The sequence below is a fragment of the Eutrigla gurnardus genome (genome assembly GCF_963514095.1).
Source record: "Eutrigla gurnardus genome assembly, chromosome: 19".
Lineage (NCBI taxonomy): Eukaryota > Metazoa > Chordata > Actinopteri > Perciformes > Triglidae > Eutrigla > Eutrigla gurnardus.
Window position 1 is genome coordinate 2,405,081 of NC_139930.1, and position 10,859 is coordinate 2,415,939.

General features: G+C 49.8%; 1 long non-coding RNA gene across 1 annotated transcript; it reads left to right on the plus strand.

The window, feature by feature from the left end:
* The first annotated feature begins 2,207 nt into the window (after positions 1 to 2,207).
* On the plus strand, positions 2,208 to 10,196 carry LOC311030081. Its single transcript, XR_014598940.1, has 3 exons — positions 2,208 to 3,073; positions 3,551 to 3,600; positions 9,896 to 10,196. It is a non-coding gene; the product is annotated as an uncharacterized lncRNA (long non-coding RNA).
* Positions 10,197 to 10,859: the final 663 nt, after the last annotated feature.

Genomic DNA, 10,859 nt, shown 5'->3' on the forward strand with positions numbered 1-10,859 from the left:
ATTATTTTGGTTAATTCCAAACTTTGCAATTTGGAATTCAAAATTTCAAATAACAAGAGTTCTCACCCGTCCTGTGCGATGGGCCCGATGTTCAAGCATTCTGATAAATGCTTTCTGGGATGTAGCTGGGCTGGCCAACTTCATTTGCTGAAATGATGTAAAAACATCAAATTTAAACAGCATTTGGCAGCTTGCTGTTGCTGGCCAGTATCTGCAACTGATGAAGTCACTGATTCCTGGCGTCCACTTGCAGGAGCAATGTGGGCAACTGACAGCAGGCAACCAGAGGTTGTATGGACCTGAAAAAAAATGCATACAGTGGGTACGGAAAGTATTCAGACCCCTTTAAATGTTTCACTCTTTGTTTCATTGCAGCCATTTGCTTAAATCAAAAAAGTTAATTTTATTTCTCATTAATGTACACTCAGCACCCCATCTTGACAGAAAAAAAACAGAAATGTAGAAATTTTTGCAAATTTATTAAAAAAGAAAAACTGAAATATCACATGGTCATAAGTATTCAGACCCTTTGCTCGGTATTGAGTAGAAGCCCCCTTTTGAGCTAGTACAGCCATGAGTCTTCTTGGGAATGATGCAACAAGTTTTTCACACCTGGATTTCGGGATCCTCTGCCATTCTTCCTTGCAGATCCTCTCCAGTTCTGTCAGGTTGGATGGTGGACAGCCATTTCCAGGTCTCTCCAGAGATGCTCAATTGGGTTTAGGTCAGGGCTCTGGCTGGGCCAGTCAAGAATGGTCACAGAGTTGTTCTGAAGCCACTCCTTTGTTATTTTAGCTGTGTGCTTAGCGTCATTGTCTTGTTGGAAGGTGAACCTTCGGCCCAGTCTGAGGCTCTGAGCACTCTGGAAGAGGTTTTCTTCCAGGATATCTCTGTACTTGGCCGCATTCATCTTTCCTTCAATTGCAACCAGTCGTCCTGTCCCTGCAGCTGAAAAACACCCCCATAGCATGATGCTGCCACCACCATGTTTCACTGTTGGGATTGTATTGGGCAGGTGATGAGCAGTGCCTGGTTTTCTCCACACATACCGCTTAGAATTAACGGCAAAAAGTTCAATCTTAGTCTCATCAGACCAGAGAATCTTATTTCTCATAGTCTGGGAGTCCTTCATGTGTTTTTTGGCAAACTCTATGCAGGCTTTCATATGTCTTGCACTGAGGAGAGGCTTCCGTTGGGCCACTCTGCCATAAAGCCCCGACTGGTGGAGGGCTGCAGTGATAGTTGACTTTGTGGAACTTTCTCCCATCTCCCTACTGCATCTCTGGAGCTCAGCCACAGTGATCTTTGGGTTCTTCTTTACCTCTCTCACCAAGGCTCTTCTCCCACGATTGCTCAGTTTGGCTGGACGGCCAGGTCTAGGAAGAGTTGTGGTCGTCCCAAACTTCTTCCATTTAATTAGAGATGGGACGTTTGACACCGAGACTCCGAAGCCTGCTTCACTCTATTGAAGCAGGCTGGTTCGAAACGCTGTGTCGAGGCTTGTATCAAATCTCCGCGATCACGTGACCGATGACGTTTGACGCTTCATACGTCACAACGAACCACCGGAAATGAGGTGACTGATTCGAAGTTTTGGCGCGCCTTCATTCGTTATAACGAGACGCGAGATGCCCAGTGCTCCCCCCTGCTTCATAGCGTTCTGAGAGACCTTTGACAGCGACGACCCTACTTGAGTGATGGAGAATCCGAGTGGAAGAAAGCGATCCCGTGGATGGGAACACTTCGACCTTGTGTCACCCACCAAGGTAGGTGTTTTATAATATAATATAGCCTAATATAATATACTTTAATATGGTATTGCAAAATATCTTCCCGCGACACTTGCAAGGATGTAATGGTTACAGAAAATGAATGAATGTTATGATATAGCTTGTAATATTTTCAACTTCATATTATCTTGATTGTTTCAATATTGCATTTAAATATATTTATTAATGTATTTTTTTAAATTTAGGTTCAGTGCCTCATATGCTCACGAGAGCTGGTGTATGGAAACAACACCTCCTCTATGTTGCGGCATCTTCGTGCCAAGCATGATCATGCAGCAACTTCTCAGCCGAGCACCTCAGCTGAAGCTCACCCTGCTGACCCTTCTGGTATTGTATTGTAACTGTATTGTAACTACTCAATACAACCTATTCTTCATGTGACCGGGTGAGTTATCTCCCTCCTGGTCACTGCATGGCGCTGTGTCAGCCTGGCGCAGGTTAATGGGGGGACGGCACTGTTAGGTGATTAAAACAGCTGTGTTGGTCGACATTTTCCCTCTCTGCTTCTGCTGTGCGGTGCGTCCGGTGAGCTGGCCGGCGTGCTTGTTTGTGTCTTCCCGTCGTATCATTAAGTGTTGGAGCAACGGCGAGCTGGTGGAGCGACGCTGTGTGTGTGTGATTGGGACAGGTGTGTTTGGTCGCTGTTCTCCCTCTCTGCCTCTGCTGTGCGGCGCGTTCGGTGAGCGGGCTGGCGTGCATGCCCGAGTCTCCCCGTCATATCACTAAGTGCTCGGAGCGGCGGTGAGCCGGAGGGAGCGAGCGGTTCTGGTGGGCGCGTGTTGGGTGCAGTAGAGCTCGGAGCGGGGCGCTGTAACCAGCAGCCCCCACTCTCCTAGTTCTGCACACTATCCTGCGTCCTGGTGTGTTCCGGTCATCGGCCACCATGATGTTTGCTGCTGTTTTGTTTGGCTCGATTACATGGTTTTGAGTAAATGATTGTTGTTGCCGACGATAGTGACCTCGGAGACATTTAACAATTTCTTTCTTTTTTTCTTGTTTTCCTTTTTTTTCTTTTGTGGGGGGGGCGGGTTTGATAATTGTTTAATTGTTTTCCTCTAATTTGTATTTGGATATTTTAAGAAGACTTCATTATGTTTAATTTGGTTTTGTATTATAAATAATCTCTAATTGTTTTTGGTGTGTGTGTGGGGAGGTCAGCTAGACTGCGGCCATCTTAATTTTTCCCTCTCTCCCTGTGGACAGGTGCTGTAGTCCAGCGCGGCAGCCCAATCCCTGGTGGTGGCTTCTTCACTTCTCCATTGCGTGTGTATGCAGTGTCACGGGTGATGTTATTTTCTTGGTTTGTTTCTCCTTCCCCTTGGTTTGGTTTAGGGTCGCCGTGGCTGGCCCAGCCCTGTCCATTCCCCTTTCTTTGGCCCAGTCTTTTGTGAATGTGAAATATTTTGGCAACTATTGAAGTTTTATAGAAATAATATTGTGACAATAAATTATTATTCTTTTGATACCTGAACTCTCCCCTGTGGTGATTCGAGCCTGCGTGACCTTTTTCATTTTTATAAAAAAAACAGTAACTATTTCCTGGGGCGAAACTCCCCAGGTGGCGTTGTTGGCAACCACACACCACTACTCACCACTCCACCTCGCCACATTTTGGCGTTGTCGACAGGATCACCACATTTAAAGGGGCAGGGACGTGTTTTTTTTTGTTGTGTTTGTTTTTTTTGTGTTTGTTTGTTTTTTTTTTTTTTTGCTATTGAGATTGATTTATTTTTATTTTTCATTGATATTATTGTTTGTAGTTACAGAGTCAAAACAGCAGCATCCATCCCAAGAACCAGACTTCGGTATCGTGAGTATTGGTGCTATTTCACAGCCATCATGGCGGATGAGGTACAGCGACTTAGGGATTTAGTGTCACAGCTAGAGGTAGACAATGAGCAGCTACAGCGGGAGCGCACTGCTTCTGGGACGTGCCCGGTGGAGCTGTTGCAGGTCCCTCCGGTTCAGCTAGCTATGCCCCATCTAGTGCTGCTACTGTCACGGAGCGGTTGGTTGTGGTTCCCAGAGACCGTAAATGTCCTTTGTTTAAGGGGAAGACAGGTTTAGGGATAGCTGAGTGGACGGAGGAGATCGAGGCATGCATGCGGGCTCGCCACCTTTCCGCCGCCGACAAAGCCCTGTTCATTTTTGATCATTTAGATGGGGAAGCCCGAGAGGAGATCCGGTTTAGGCCCAGCACAGAGCGAGGAGATCCAGCTAAGATTCTGAGGGAACTGTATGGCTGTGCACAATCTTATGTAACGTTGCAGCAGGCCTTCTTCTCTAGGAGACAACAGGAGGGGGAGACTCTGCAGGAGTATTCCTTGGGCCTGCTGGCTTTAATGGAGCAGGTTGAGCGGTGCGCACCCGACGGGATTCCTAATGCTGGGGATCTTTTGCGTGACCAATTTGTAGAGCATGTTCTTGACAGTTCTCTCCGTCGAACGCTTAAACAGGGCGTCCGTAGCAAGCCGACCGCTTCCTTGTTGGACGTACGCGCTGAGGCTATCAGATGGGAAAGGGAGGGCCAATCAAGTGGGTTTAGGGGGCGAAGCCATTCGTTACCATCAGCTTACGGTCTCCAGTATGGGGTGCAAAGCGACTCCCACCCACGTCATCCCGTTGCCCCTCCCAGGTCAGAGATGAGTGATTTAATGGAACTTTTGAAGCGTCAACAGGCCCAACTTGACCAGCTCACGCAGACTGTGGCTGCTCTGCAGGCCCCACGACCACCAGGGAATTTCTTTCGAAATGGTCCTTTAATTTGTCGAAGGTGTCAACAGCCAGGCCACATCGCACGGGAGTGCCGGGGCCCAACCGTACCCCCTCGTGCACGGGCCAACTCTTTTGGTGGTGCAAACCCTCAGGTTACCAGGGCGACCTCCTCGGCTCGTCAGCCGGAAAACTGACACCCTCTGAGTCGGCGGGCCTCCGCTCAGATGGGGAAGTCAAGGGCCCACAGGAAGAGTTAGTTGCTGGTTTGATGTCGTCATGTCCAAAAATTGATGTTGTGTTTAGTGGTGTTCATGTCCCTTGTTTGGTCGACACTGGGTCTATGGTGTCCACCATTACTGAGAGCTTCTTTCAACAGCAGTTCTCGTCTTGGGACCAGGATCGGCTTCGGTCGTGCAATTGGCTGCAGCTGCGTGCCGCTAACGGGTTAGAAATTCCCTATGTTGGTTACTTAGAGCTTAATGTTGTATTGTGTGGAAAGGTCATTCCTCGCTGTGGGGTGTTAGTCGTCAAGGACCCCCCCGGCACTGTGTCTTCCGTCCCTGGCATTTTGGGGATGAACGTCATTCGCAATTGTTACAGAGAGCTTTTTGGAACTCATGGTTCTTCCTTGTTTGCCTCGCCACCCGTGTCGCACGCTCCAGGTCCAATCTTTGAAGCGCTGCAGCAGTACCATAAGTCTTCAGTCAGCGAGCCAAACCCGTGCACAGGCACTGTGAGGGTCGGGGGTGAGTGGACGATACGAATACCTGGTGGGGTCCTTAGGCTTGTCGCCAGCACTTGTCCCGAGCAGGCCAGCGATCAGGCTGTGCTTTTCGAACCCTTGGAATCCGGTCTGCCATGTGGCTTGCTTGCTTCTCCCTGTCTTGTTCGTGTCATCCGAGGCACTGCTTACATCCCGGTGATCAATGTGGGGACGACAGATGTTCTTCTGTACCCTCGGACTCGTCTTGGCTCCCTCTGTGGGGCCCAGGTAATCAGTCTACCTCCGGGCGTGACTGAGGTTAAGTCGATCACCGCCAGTGTTTCTGCCCAGGGAGCAACCAGTGTAGCCCAGGATGAGCTAGCATCTATTGACTTGGCTACAGTGTCTGATGAGGACCAGAGGGAGGTGAGATCATTATTGCAGCGGTACCGTTCTGTCTTTTCCACCCACGATGGTGACTTGGGTTGCTCAAATCTCATATCGCATAACATACCACTGCTGGATGATGCGCCAGTCCGGCAGCGTTACCGCCGCATCCCACCCTCTGAGTACGAAGAGGTGAAGTCTCATATCAACCAGCTTCTTGAGACCAAGATCATTAGGGAAAGTTGCAGTCCTTATGCGTCGCCGATTGTTTTGGTCAGAAAGAAGGACGGGAAACTTCGACTGTGTGTAGACTATCGTTTGTTGAACACCAAGACCCGGAAGGATGCGTTCCCTCTCCCTCGCATTGAGGAAAGTTTGGATTCTCTCTGTGGTGCTCGTTGGTTTTCCACAATAGATCTGGCTAGCGGATACAACCAGGTTCCAGTTGTAGAGGAAGACAAACCCAAAACAGCATTCTGTACACCGTTTGGACTTTTTGAATTTAATCGAATGCCTTTTGGGTTATGTAATGCCCCGAGCACTTTTCAACGATTGATGCAGAGAATGTTCGGGGGTCAGCAAGGTCAGTCTTTGCTTCTTTACTTAGACGACATTATTGTCTTCTCTTCCTCCGTCAGTGAGCACTTACAACGGCTGGAGGCCGTTCTGGGCCGGCTCCAACAAGAAGGCCTGAAAGTTAAGCTGGGGAAATGTGCGTTCTTTCAGAAGAAGGTCAATTATTTGGGGCATGTTATCTCCAGCCAAGGTGTTTCCACCGACCCTGCTAAAATCGAGGCAGTGGCAAAATGGCCACGTCCACGCCAAGTGGCTGAGTTGCGCTCGTTTCTCGGCTTTGCGAGTTATTACAGGCGGTTTGTAGAGGGCTTCGCGAAATTGGCTGCCCCCCTTCACAAGCTGGTGGCGACTCTTGCTGGTACGAAGTCCAGAAGAGGGTCAGGGCAGGCCTTTAGTGATGCTTGGACGTCCCACTGCGAGGAGAGCTTTGAGGCCCTTAAGTCCAGGCTGGTTTCTGCTCCTGTGTTGAACTATGCAGATTTCTCGCGTCCATTTATCCTGGAGATCGATGCGAGTTATAGTGGTTTGGGAGCTGTCCTTTCCCAGGAGACAGAAAATGGCGTAAGACCAGTGGCTTATGCTAGTAGAGGCCTCCGGCCCACGGAGCGCAACATGAGCAATTACAGCTCGATGAAACTAGAGTTCTTGGCACTTAAGTGGGCCATGTCTGAAAAATTCCGTGACTATCTGATGGGGCACAAGTGCATCGTCTTTACAGACAACAACCCACTGAGTCATCTCAATTCGGCCAAGCTTGGGGCGACAGAGCAGCGATGGGCTTCGCAGCTTGCCATCTTTGACTTTGAAATAAAGTATCGTTCGGGTCGCAGTAATAAAAATGCAGACGCACTCTCCCGGAAGCCCGAGGTTGTATCCAGCGCCATCGGTCAACTCTTGCCTGGTACGCCAGTCCCCAAGGTCCTTCAGGAAGTGTCACGTCCAGCTCCTGGGGCGACGGTGACCCAGTCCATCGTTTCGGCCCTCCCAGGCCAGTCCACTGTCGACATTGGTTCCTTGCAGGAGGCGGATCCGCTCCTGAAGGAGGTCTTGTCTTTCTGGAGGAGGCAAACTCGGCCTTCTGCAGCTGAACGGCGTCAGCTTTCTCCATCAGTCATGGCTGTGTTACGTCAGTGGGACCGTCTGGTTGACCATGAAGGGGTACTGCATCGTCGGATCTTCCTCCCAGAGGGTGGAGAGGGGATTCTTCAGCTCCTCCTCCCAGCAGTTCTCAAAGAGGAAACTCTGAAACAACTTCACGAACAGCATGGTCATCAGGGTGTTGAACGGACCACCGAATTGGTCAGGCGTCGTTGTTATTGGCCAGGAATGTTCCTGGACATAAAGAGATGGGTACAGGAATGTGAACGTTGTCAAGTTGCAAAAGACTCTGGCTCGGTGCCACATAGCTTTATGGGCCATTTGTTGGCCTCCCGGCCAAATGAAATTGTGGCTGTGGATTTTACACTGCTTGAGCCTTCCCGAAGTGGTTTTGAAAATGTTCTTGTCATGACTGATGTCTTTAGTAAATTTTCTGTAGCTGTCCCCACCCGGGATCAGCGGGCTTGTACCGTTGCTCGTGTTTTGTTACATGAATGGTTCTACCGGTACGGGGTTCCGAGTCGCATCCACTCAGATCAAGGTCGTTGCTTTGAGAGTCTGTTGATCAAACAACTTTGCTGCTTGTATGGTGTTAATAAATCCCGCACCACTCCATACCACCCTGCCGGGAATGGGCAGTGCGAACGGTTCAATAGAACTCTCCACAATCTTCTTCGCACCCTGCCAGTTTCACAGAAACAGGACTGGGCTTCTTGTTTGCCACAGCTGCTTTTCAGTTATAACAGCACACCACATCAGGTTACTGGCGAGTCCCCCTTTTTCCTGATGTGTGGGCGGGAGCCACAGCTTCCCATCGATTTCCTTCTTGGTCGAGTTAAGGACCCGGTCCCAGGCAAGGTACAGGATTGGATCATTGAGCATCAAGCGAGACTTGAGGTAGCATTTGAGGGTGCTAAGGAGCGGCTGTTGGCTGCTGCAGGCCGCCGAAAGGAGAGGCATGACCAGAGAGTCAGAGAGGTGCCTTTTCAGGTTGGTCAGTTGGTATATGTGCGGGACCTTGGTGTCAGAGGTCGGCACAAGATTCAGGATGTCTGGAGCTCTTTGGTTTATCAAGTAGTGAAAGCTCCAGGTCAGGGTGCAGTGTACACTATCGCTCCTGTGGAGGCTTTGCATCAAGAGCGGACAGTACACCGTGACATGTTGAAGGCTGTCGTCAGGTCCGAGCCCCTTACTCCACCTCAGGAGGAGCAACCCCCCCCAGCTGTGCTGGAAGCTGACAGCGACTCTTCTGTTGATGATCTTTACTTGCTGGTTCCAGAAACCCCATTGCCCCGCACCCCAGTGGTGCCAAGCTCGGTTGGCTCCTCACGCCAACTTTGGAGAGACCACCTAGGAGGTGGGTCCAGCCCCGGCGCTGCTCCACAGCCGGGAGGTTCTGTACCAGCTCCGTCGCACCCTCCCAGGGATCCACCCTGTTCCAGTCAGCAGGCTCCACGTCGTACACCTCGTTTAACAGCTGGTCTGCACTCAAATGTCTATCATCTCCCACGCTCCATCGGTCAGGTAGATGGTGCTACCAATGAGCAGCCCGTACTTACCGCTCAGTCTGCTCACTTTAGGCCTTGGAGTTGAGGTTTCACGGTGGTTCATCGTCGGGACGCCGATGCAAGAAAGGTGGGGTAGATGTGACCGGGTGAGTTATCTCCCTCCTGGTCACTGCATGGCGCTGTGTCAGCCTGGCGCAGGTTAATGGGGGGACGGCACTGTTAGGTGATTAAAACAGCTGTGTTGGTCGACATTTTCCCTCTCTGCTTCTGCTGTGCGGTGCGTCCGGTGAGCTGGCCGGCGTGCTTGTTTGTGTCTTCCCGTCGTATCATTAAGGTAGGAATTCTGCGTATTTGCTGGTTTGTGTTTGCGGTTATTGGGCCTGAGGCCTCATCCTTTCGCTCCGTTGCAGTGTTGGAGCAACGGCGAGCTGGTGGAGCGACGCTGTGTGTGTGTGATTGGGACAGGTGTGTTTGGTCGCTGTTCTCCCTCTCTGCCTCTGCTGTGCGGCGCGTTCGGTGAGCGGGCTGGCGTGCATGCCCGAGTCTCCCCGTCATATCACTAAGGTAAGCATGCCGTGTTAGTTATTGTTTGGTGTTTTACTTTTATTGGCCCTGGGGCTTCATCCTCCCGCTCCGTTCCAGTGCTCGGAGCGGCGGTGAGCCAGAGGGAGCGAGCGGTTCTGGTGGGCGCGTGTTGGGTGCAGTAGAGCTCGGAGCGGGGCGCTGTAACCAGCAGCCCCCACTCTCCTAGTTCTGCACACTATCCTGCGTCCTGGTGTGTTCCGGTCATCGGCCACCATGATGTTTGCTGCTGTTTTGTTTGGCTCGATTACATGGTTTTGATTAAATGATTGTTGTTGCCGACGATAGTGACCTCGGAGACATTTAACAATTTATTTATTTTTTTCTTGTTTTCCTTTTTTTTCTTTTGTGGGGGGGGCGGGTTTGATAATTGTTTAATTGTTTTCCTCTAATTTGTATTTGGATATTTTAAGAAGACTTCATTATGTTTAATTTGGTTTTGTATTATAAATAATCTCTAATTGTTTTTGGTGTGTGTGTGGGGAGGTCAGCTAGACTGCGGCCATCTTAATTTTTCCCTCTCTCCCTGTGGACAGGTGCTGTAGTCCAGCGCGGCGGCCCAATCCCTGGTGGTGGCTTCTTCACTTCTCCATTGCGTGTGTATGCAGTGTCACGGGTGATATTATTTTCTTGGTTTGTTTCTCCTTCCCCTTGGTTTGGTTTAGGGTCGCCGTGGCTGGCCCAGCCCTGTCCATTCCCCTTTCTTTGGCCCAGTCTTTTGTGAATGTGAAATATTTTGGCAACTATTGAAGTTTTATAGAAATAATATTGTGACAATAAATTATTATTCTTTTGATACCTGAACTCTCCCCTGTGGTGATTCGAGCCTGCGTGACCTTTTTCATTTTTATAAAAAAACAGTAACTATTTCCTGGGGCGAAACTCCCCAGGTGGCGTTGTTGGCAACCACACACCACTACTCACCACTCCACCTCGCCACATTCAGTTGAATCCAAATAAGATTTAAAAGTTGCACACATGTAACCTACATTTTTTCTTTCATCAGTGTCCAGGAAGCAACAGCTGGATGAGGCCTTGCTGAACCTTGTAGTTATGGACACACAGCCATTGTCTGTGGTGGAGAATGAAGGCTTTAGGGCCTTTGTCCACCTCCTGGATCCGACATACACGATCCCAGGAAGGAAGGCTCTGAAACAGATGTTGGAGGACAAATATAAGATCACCAAAGACCAGGCCGTAGCAGAAGTTTCGAAGGCATCCACTATCTGTTTAACAGCAGATATGTGGACCTCCATTAACATGGATGCCTACTTGGCAGTGACTGGGCACTTCATCACAGAAGAGGTCCAGCTCAAAACTGTTCTGCTTGGTGTCAAGCAATTCCCCAGGTCCCACACTGCAGCAAATATTGCAGAGGCCAAAGCCACTCTTATGGCAGAATGGGGAATAAGAACCAGAGTGAGGTGTCTGGTCACAGACGCGGCACCAAATATGATTGCTAGTGCCAATGTACTTAATGTGCGTCACATTAACTGCTTT